Source organism: Halichoerus grypus, chromosome 10, assembly GCF_964656455.1.
Source record: "Halichoerus grypus chromosome 10, mHalGry1.hap1.1, whole genome shotgun sequence".
In the NCBI taxonomy this organism is placed as follows: domain Eukaryota; kingdom Metazoa; phylum Chordata; class Mammalia; order Carnivora; family Phocidae; genus Halichoerus; species Halichoerus grypus.
In genome coordinates this window covers 81,505,233-81,511,727 of record NC_135721.1, presented here as the reverse complement: position 1 = coordinate 81,511,727, position 6,495 = coordinate 81,505,233, and the positions used below count along the sequence as shown (strand labels likewise).

The 6,495-nt window shown below is 44.2% G+C and overlaps 1 pseudogene; it reads left to right on the top strand.

Annotated features, from left to right (window-relative positions):
- The first annotated feature begins 4,430 nt into the window (after positions 1 to 4,430).
- Positions 4,431 to 5,931, top strand: LOC118536282 (WD40 repeat-containing protein SMU1 pseudogene; annotated as a pseudogene).
- Positions 5,932 to 6,495: the final 564 nt, after the last annotated feature.

Sequence of the window (6,495 nt, the reverse complement as noted above, 5' to 3'; positions counted from 1 at the left end):
TGGCAGGAAAGGTTGACATTTGGAAAAACAATTTGGCCATGCACTGTTTCAGTGTAGAGGCCTAAACTAAGAAGTTGTGTCAAAGGTCTGGGCCATTAAAAATCCAGAATGTAGCTGTGGGAGTGGGAAGCAACAATTGAATAATAGGAAAGTTAAAATGAAGGCATAATTTGGAGCATTAAAGAAAGGTGGAGAGTCCCCTGCATAAGTCCTCAATGAGGGGCGCCTGGATGGCTCAGTCAGTTGAGTGTCTGTCTGCCATTAGCTCGGGTGGTAATCCGAGGGTCCTGGGATCAAGCCCTGTGTTGCGCTCCCTGCTCAGCAGGGAGTCTGCTTCTCCTTCTCTCTCTGCCCCTCCCCCTTCTTGTGCTCTCTCTCATGTTCTCTCTCTTTCCCCCTCTCTCTCATATAAATAAATAAAATCTTAAAAAAAGAAAGTCTTCAATGAATAAAGAGGAGTTCCAGAAAGTTGTTCCAATTACGGAAACAAGAAAAGGGGATGATAAGAGGTAGGTTTTGACCTTCAAAGAGAAAGTTTCCAAGAGGAGAAACAATGTTTCAAAGTAGCACGGGATGGTGGGAGAATGCTAATGGGTTCTCTATGTTCTATAGCATGAGGTGTGTGGGTTAATAAGGAGATTCCAATCTAAAAAATCAAAAAGAATGTAGGGTCTTTCAAGGAGAACTAGGAATCAAAATTTAAGTAGAAGAAGCACCTTCTGAACATATAAAGGATTCAACAGAACAATGGAAAATAAGATAACTTTAAGAGGCATAGAAGAAGTAGAAGTAGGATATTGGTGGAGGAATCCCAAAGCCTCAGGACAATGGATTTCAGGTGTCAAAAGCCTAAAGAGCTCGAGGGTCACCCCAGTGGAGTTCTCAGGGGAGTGCATCTGTGAAGCTTCCCTGCAGCACCCCAGAAGAGAGAAATGAGATATATTCCATTTGTGGGAAGAGCAAATCCTCCAACTATTCCCAGGGAAGTTAGAAAGAAGGTGTATGCTTGCAGGAAGTCTGGAAAATATAGTTTAGATTCCATATTATTACTATTATTACAGAAGGATCTGCCCAGGGTGAGGTGTAGATTATCAAATGTACAGGCAATATGCAAAAGATGTCAGCAGCCATAGATGACCCATGTCCCCCACATCTTCATTACTCATGTCCTTGCACAATGCCTGACACAAGTAGAAGCGCTACAGCTATTGAATTGAATATGAATGAGCATAACATAACAAGTAGGACTTCAGATCTGTTTCAACAAGAAGTTCACCTGGTGACAAAGTCTGCCACCCAGGAAACCCGAGCTGTCTCCCACACAGCTGCGTGCATCACAGCCAAGGGTGGCCAGGGCAAAGTGGATCTGCACCATACCCTACAAGTGGATGGAAAGGGGACATGTTTTTGTAAGAATGAATTCATTTCTCATCACTAAGGTCTGAACTTGTAAATGTTGATGAAAAATATACATTATAATTGCTATTCTCTCGGCAGATAGTTCAGCAAATTATCTAAAGAAAGCCAGCTGGCTTAAGTGAGAAAACAAGCTGGTTATTGCATATGTGTCACCCTGACTGTGTAACCACTGTGGCTTTGGTGCTGCACTGTGATATGACACAGGGTCTGTGGCGCAAGGTGGAATTGTGTGGTAGTATCGCAGTACCGGTCACTTCCATAGAGAAATGGCTCAGAAGGAAAGAGAGAATGTGGGGGGAAACCCTGGGTGGGTAGGAGAGACCAATGTAGGCATCTGGGAGGGAACTTTGGGGAGACATGTGTTAGAGAGGGGAGACAGGCCAGGAATAAGGTGGCAGGAGGACCTCTCTCTTTTCCTGATAGCTCACTCAGAATGGTGGGACTTAGGAGTTCCAGAGAGAAAATTATACTTTTAAGAGATTTTATTTTTATTTCTTGATTTTTCTCCTCATTTCCCCTTTGTTATTCCTTTGGTGCAGCTTTCATAGGTTATTACCATTTCTACCAAGAGGAATCAGGGAACTTTTGGATTCCCTCTTGGCTCACATGTTGAGAGTACAAACAATTTCCCTACTCAACTCCTACCAGGGGCCAAAGTGATGATAGAGGTGAGCTCAGGGGCAGGAAATGTTGGGGGCAGAGTGGCACCTGTCATTCAGCTTTCCTTTCCTGATGGGAGAGTCTCCTTCCACTGGTAAGCTCGGAGGTTTAGGGTTATATTTTGTGAAGTAAGATCACAATCCATTGACCATAATAACCAATAGTAGATAGTATTTATCCCCTGTAAAAAAATAACCAGAAAACAATCAAAATAACAACTAGTATTTATTAAGCAATTTATTAAACAATGCCAGACCCTGTGCCATGCTCTTTACACATTTTAACTTATTGAATACTCCCCTAACATCCCCTGCTTCATATGAGAATTTGCAGGTCAGAGAGGTTCAAGAAATGCCCCATGACCACGCAGCTAGGAGGTGAGGGAATCAGAATTAGCCTTGGGAGTAGTCACGAATGTACCACAATGTTTGCTATAAAGATGGGCAGTGGGTGTCAGCTCACACTGTTCTTGTCAGTTTTAAACCAATGACCTTACCAGACCCCTGCACTTTTATAGGGGAGAGGGGTCATCTTACCCCTCCCTCTCCTTGACCCCAAGGAACCCCCCAAGTGCCACTGTAGGGTCATGTCCTGCCTCACCTACTTTGGGTCTGTCCTGGCTCTTGAATAAGCTCCCTTAGATGTCATACTTGACATCTGACAGCTACTGTTCAGAACTGCTTTTGACCAAATCTCAGATATCCTATTTCTTTTTCTCTTTGGTGAGCACACCCAAACCACCTCAGCCTACTCCTACCCATGGCTCTAACTTGAAGGGCAACAATAGCCAGGTTGCTGAGTTCCTAAAGGCATTGCTTAGAGTCCTCTCCATTATTTTAGGTGCCTAGTCACTCCCTTATTAGCACAGACAGATAAGTACTGCCTACAGAAATTCCTGTGTAAGTCTAAACCTCTCTACCCTAATAAATTTCAACGTGGCTAAAATCTATCTCAGGTAGTACACAGGTAATCAATAAGAATATAGTTTCTTTCCCTTACTCTCTATTAACATTTGCTAGCATGAGCTGGAACCCTGGGAGTAAATGAGGTGGGTTATAATTGATTTTTACCTCCCACCTGGAGTCACTGATGCAGACTCAGGGTGCCAGTGGGACTGAGTTTACATCTTTTCTAGGGTGAAAACAGAGTAGAATTAAAACTGTGTGCTGCCAGAGTCTTTGCTTGTGGAATGCAGAAGCACGGGCCAGTAAGAGCCCACCTGACTGAAACATTGAGAGCAGCTTCCCCTGTCCTGGGTGCAACACACTTCCAAGTTTAGGAGCAGATGCCCTCCAGTGATGACAAGAGTATGAAAGAACTGCTGCTCTGAGCCTCACTTGAAGCAGGCCCTGGCCAGTGTGGGCCTGTGCCCTGATTTTAGCCATGAATAGCTACAGTTTAGGGATTTTTTTTTTTAAGATTTTATTTATTTGACAGAGAGAGAGCACAAGAAGGCAGAGCGGCAGGCAGAAGCAGGCTTTCCACTGAGCAGGCAGCCCAATGAGGGGCTTGATCCCAGGACCCTGGGATCATGACCTGAGCTGAAGGCAGATGCTTAACCGACTGAGCCACCCAGGTGCCCCAATAGTTAAGGGATTTTTTAAAAGATAGGTCTGTAGACAGAGGTGGGGACAGCCAGAGTGTGAGAAGGCTGTGATCCAGCAACTTTCCCTGAACAGCAAAGCTCAACTCTGCCTTTTGTCCAAAGCAGAAAGAGCTCGCCTTGGATTAATGTCCAGAACCAGAGAAAATAGTAAAGTCTCTTTACCTGCACAAGAAAATTCTATGACGACCTTCATGGCTATAGCAACTAAGAGAAAAAGGCACTGATTTTCTGTAGCAACAATAATAGGGCATTCCAGCTCTGGTGCTTTTGTTGGCTTGTCAAGAATAAGCTTACCTCCCTGGGCAATGTTTCTGAGTGCCAGAGAGGCCTGACACCTGAGCTGGAGACCACATGAGGACAAGATATGTGGGACATTGGGAGAAGCTAGGGCCTGATGACCAATCACAACCTCCTACTGGGGCAAGTACCAGGGAAGAAACTCTTTAAAGCAAATAAAACATGGCACCCTGAGGATACATAAGGTGGAAGACATTGCATGATTGCCTAGTAGACCCTGTTTTTCAAAGTGTGGCCCTTGGGCCAGTAGCAAAACCTGGGAGCTTGTCAGAATGGAGAATGTTGGGCCCCATCCCAGACCTAATGAAATGCAAGGTGACCCTTATGTACATAAAAGTCTAAGCAACACCACTCTAATCCACTGGTTTTGAAACTGGACTCACCAGAGGAGTATCCAAAAATCCTGATCTTGAAGAGGAGTGAGTTCTGTGCCCATTAAAGTAACACTATGTCGATGGAAGCTAAATCCTCAGATGTGATCCATCTTCTCCTGCAGTATCTGAAGGAGAACAGTTTACATCAGGCATTAGCTACCTTGCAGGAAGAGACTACCATGTTTCTGAATACCATGGACAGCACTGAGAGTGGTTGGCATTAATAGTAGCCATTGGGATACTGGTTTCAGGCTATACGGTCTCTGAAATTGCCGGACAAAATCCTCATTGACCTCTATGAATGGGTTGTTCTGGAATGGATAGAGCTGCATGAATTGGGAGCTGCCAGGTCACTCCTGAGAAAGACTGACCCCATGACCATGTTAAAACAAACACAGCCAGAGCAGATGTTCATTCGGAGAACCTCTTGGCCAGGTCTTATTGTGATTCTCCTGAGGAATGCCAGATAGAAGTAGTCAGGAGGGGTCATAGCCCAGGCCCTGGCTGGGGAAGTCAGTGTGGTGCCTCCATCTTGTCTCTCAGCATTGCTGGGACAGGGACTGAAGTGGCCGCAGCACCAGATGTTGTTCCTTCCTGGGATGACCATATGTTTGTTCCGAGGAAAAGCAGCTGTCAAAGATGTGGGAAAAGAAGTTTCCTACACAACTGGACAGGTGTATTAAGTTTGGGCCCCATGTGGAGTGTGCTCACTTTTCTCCAAATGGTCAGAATTTGGTCACTGGGTCTATTGTTGGATTCATTGAAGTCTGGAACTTTATGACTGGAAAAATCAGGAAGGAACTTAAATAACAGGCCCAGGATGACTTTATGATGTTGGATGATGCTGTCCTCTGCATGTGCTTCAGCAGTGATGCAGAAGTGTTAGCAATGGGGGCCCAAGATGGACAGATCGAGGTATGGAAGACTCATAGTGAAAAGGGTTTAAGGAGATTTGAAAGGGCACACAGTAAAGGTGTCCCCTGCTAAGCTTTTCTAAGGATAGCTGTGCCTCTTTTGATCAGAAAATTAAAATTCATGGTTTAAAATCTGGGAAAACCGTGAAGGAATTTCATGACCATTCCTCCTTCATTAATGAAGCAACTTTTATACAAGATGGACATTATATTATTAAGGCATCCTCTGATGGCACTGTGAAGATCTGGAATATGAAGACCACAGAATGTTCAAATACCTTTAAATCCCTGGGCAGCACTGCAGGGATAGATACCACTATCAACAGTGTGATCCTGCTTCCTAAAAACCCAGAGCACTTTGTGGTGTGCAACAGATCAAATACAGTGGTCATCACAAACAGGCAGGGCAGATTGTCAGAAGCTTCAGGTCTGGTAAGAGAGAAGGTAGGGATTTTGTTTGCTGTGCTCTCTCTCCCCATGGCAAATGGATCTACTGTGTAAAGGAAGACTCTGTGCTCTCCTGTCTTAGCACAGTCACTGGCAAACTGGAGAGACTCTGACAGTTCACCGGAAGGATGTGATTGGTATCACACATCACCCTCATCAGAACCTGATTGCTACCTATGGTGAAAGTGGACTCCTAAAGCTCTGGAAACCCTAATTCCTCTTTTCTTTTAAAACTTGCCTGAGAGCATGTACTTGGGGTGCCTGAGTGACTCAGTCAGTTGAGCATCAGATTCAATTTCAGCTCAGGTCATGATCTCAGAGTCCTGGGATTGAGCCCTGCCTCAAGGCTCCATGCTCAGCAGGGAGTCTGCTTGAGATTTTCTCTCTCTCCTGTCTCTGCCCCTCCTCCCCAGCCTTGTGCGCTCTTTCTCTAAAATAAATAAATAAATCTTGAAAAAAAATAAAAAATAAAACTCGCTTGAGAGCATGTACTTGAATGAAGACCAAATCATGTATTGCTTTTTTGGGGGGCTACCTTTCCTAAGCAATTGTCTGAATTAAGCACAAGAATAATTTTGGGACAACTCATGTTCAAGTAGCAGTTACCCTTTATTTAAATATTTGTTTAAGGTATTCATTTATCTGTTTCTAATTGGGGCAGTCACTCAATGTTTTCAGTAGACTTCTACCTAGAGAGTGAGTACTGCTGTTTGTAGAAAAAGGTAGTATTCCTCTAATTATTTGAAATGGTGATTAAAACATACCTCCTGGGATGCCT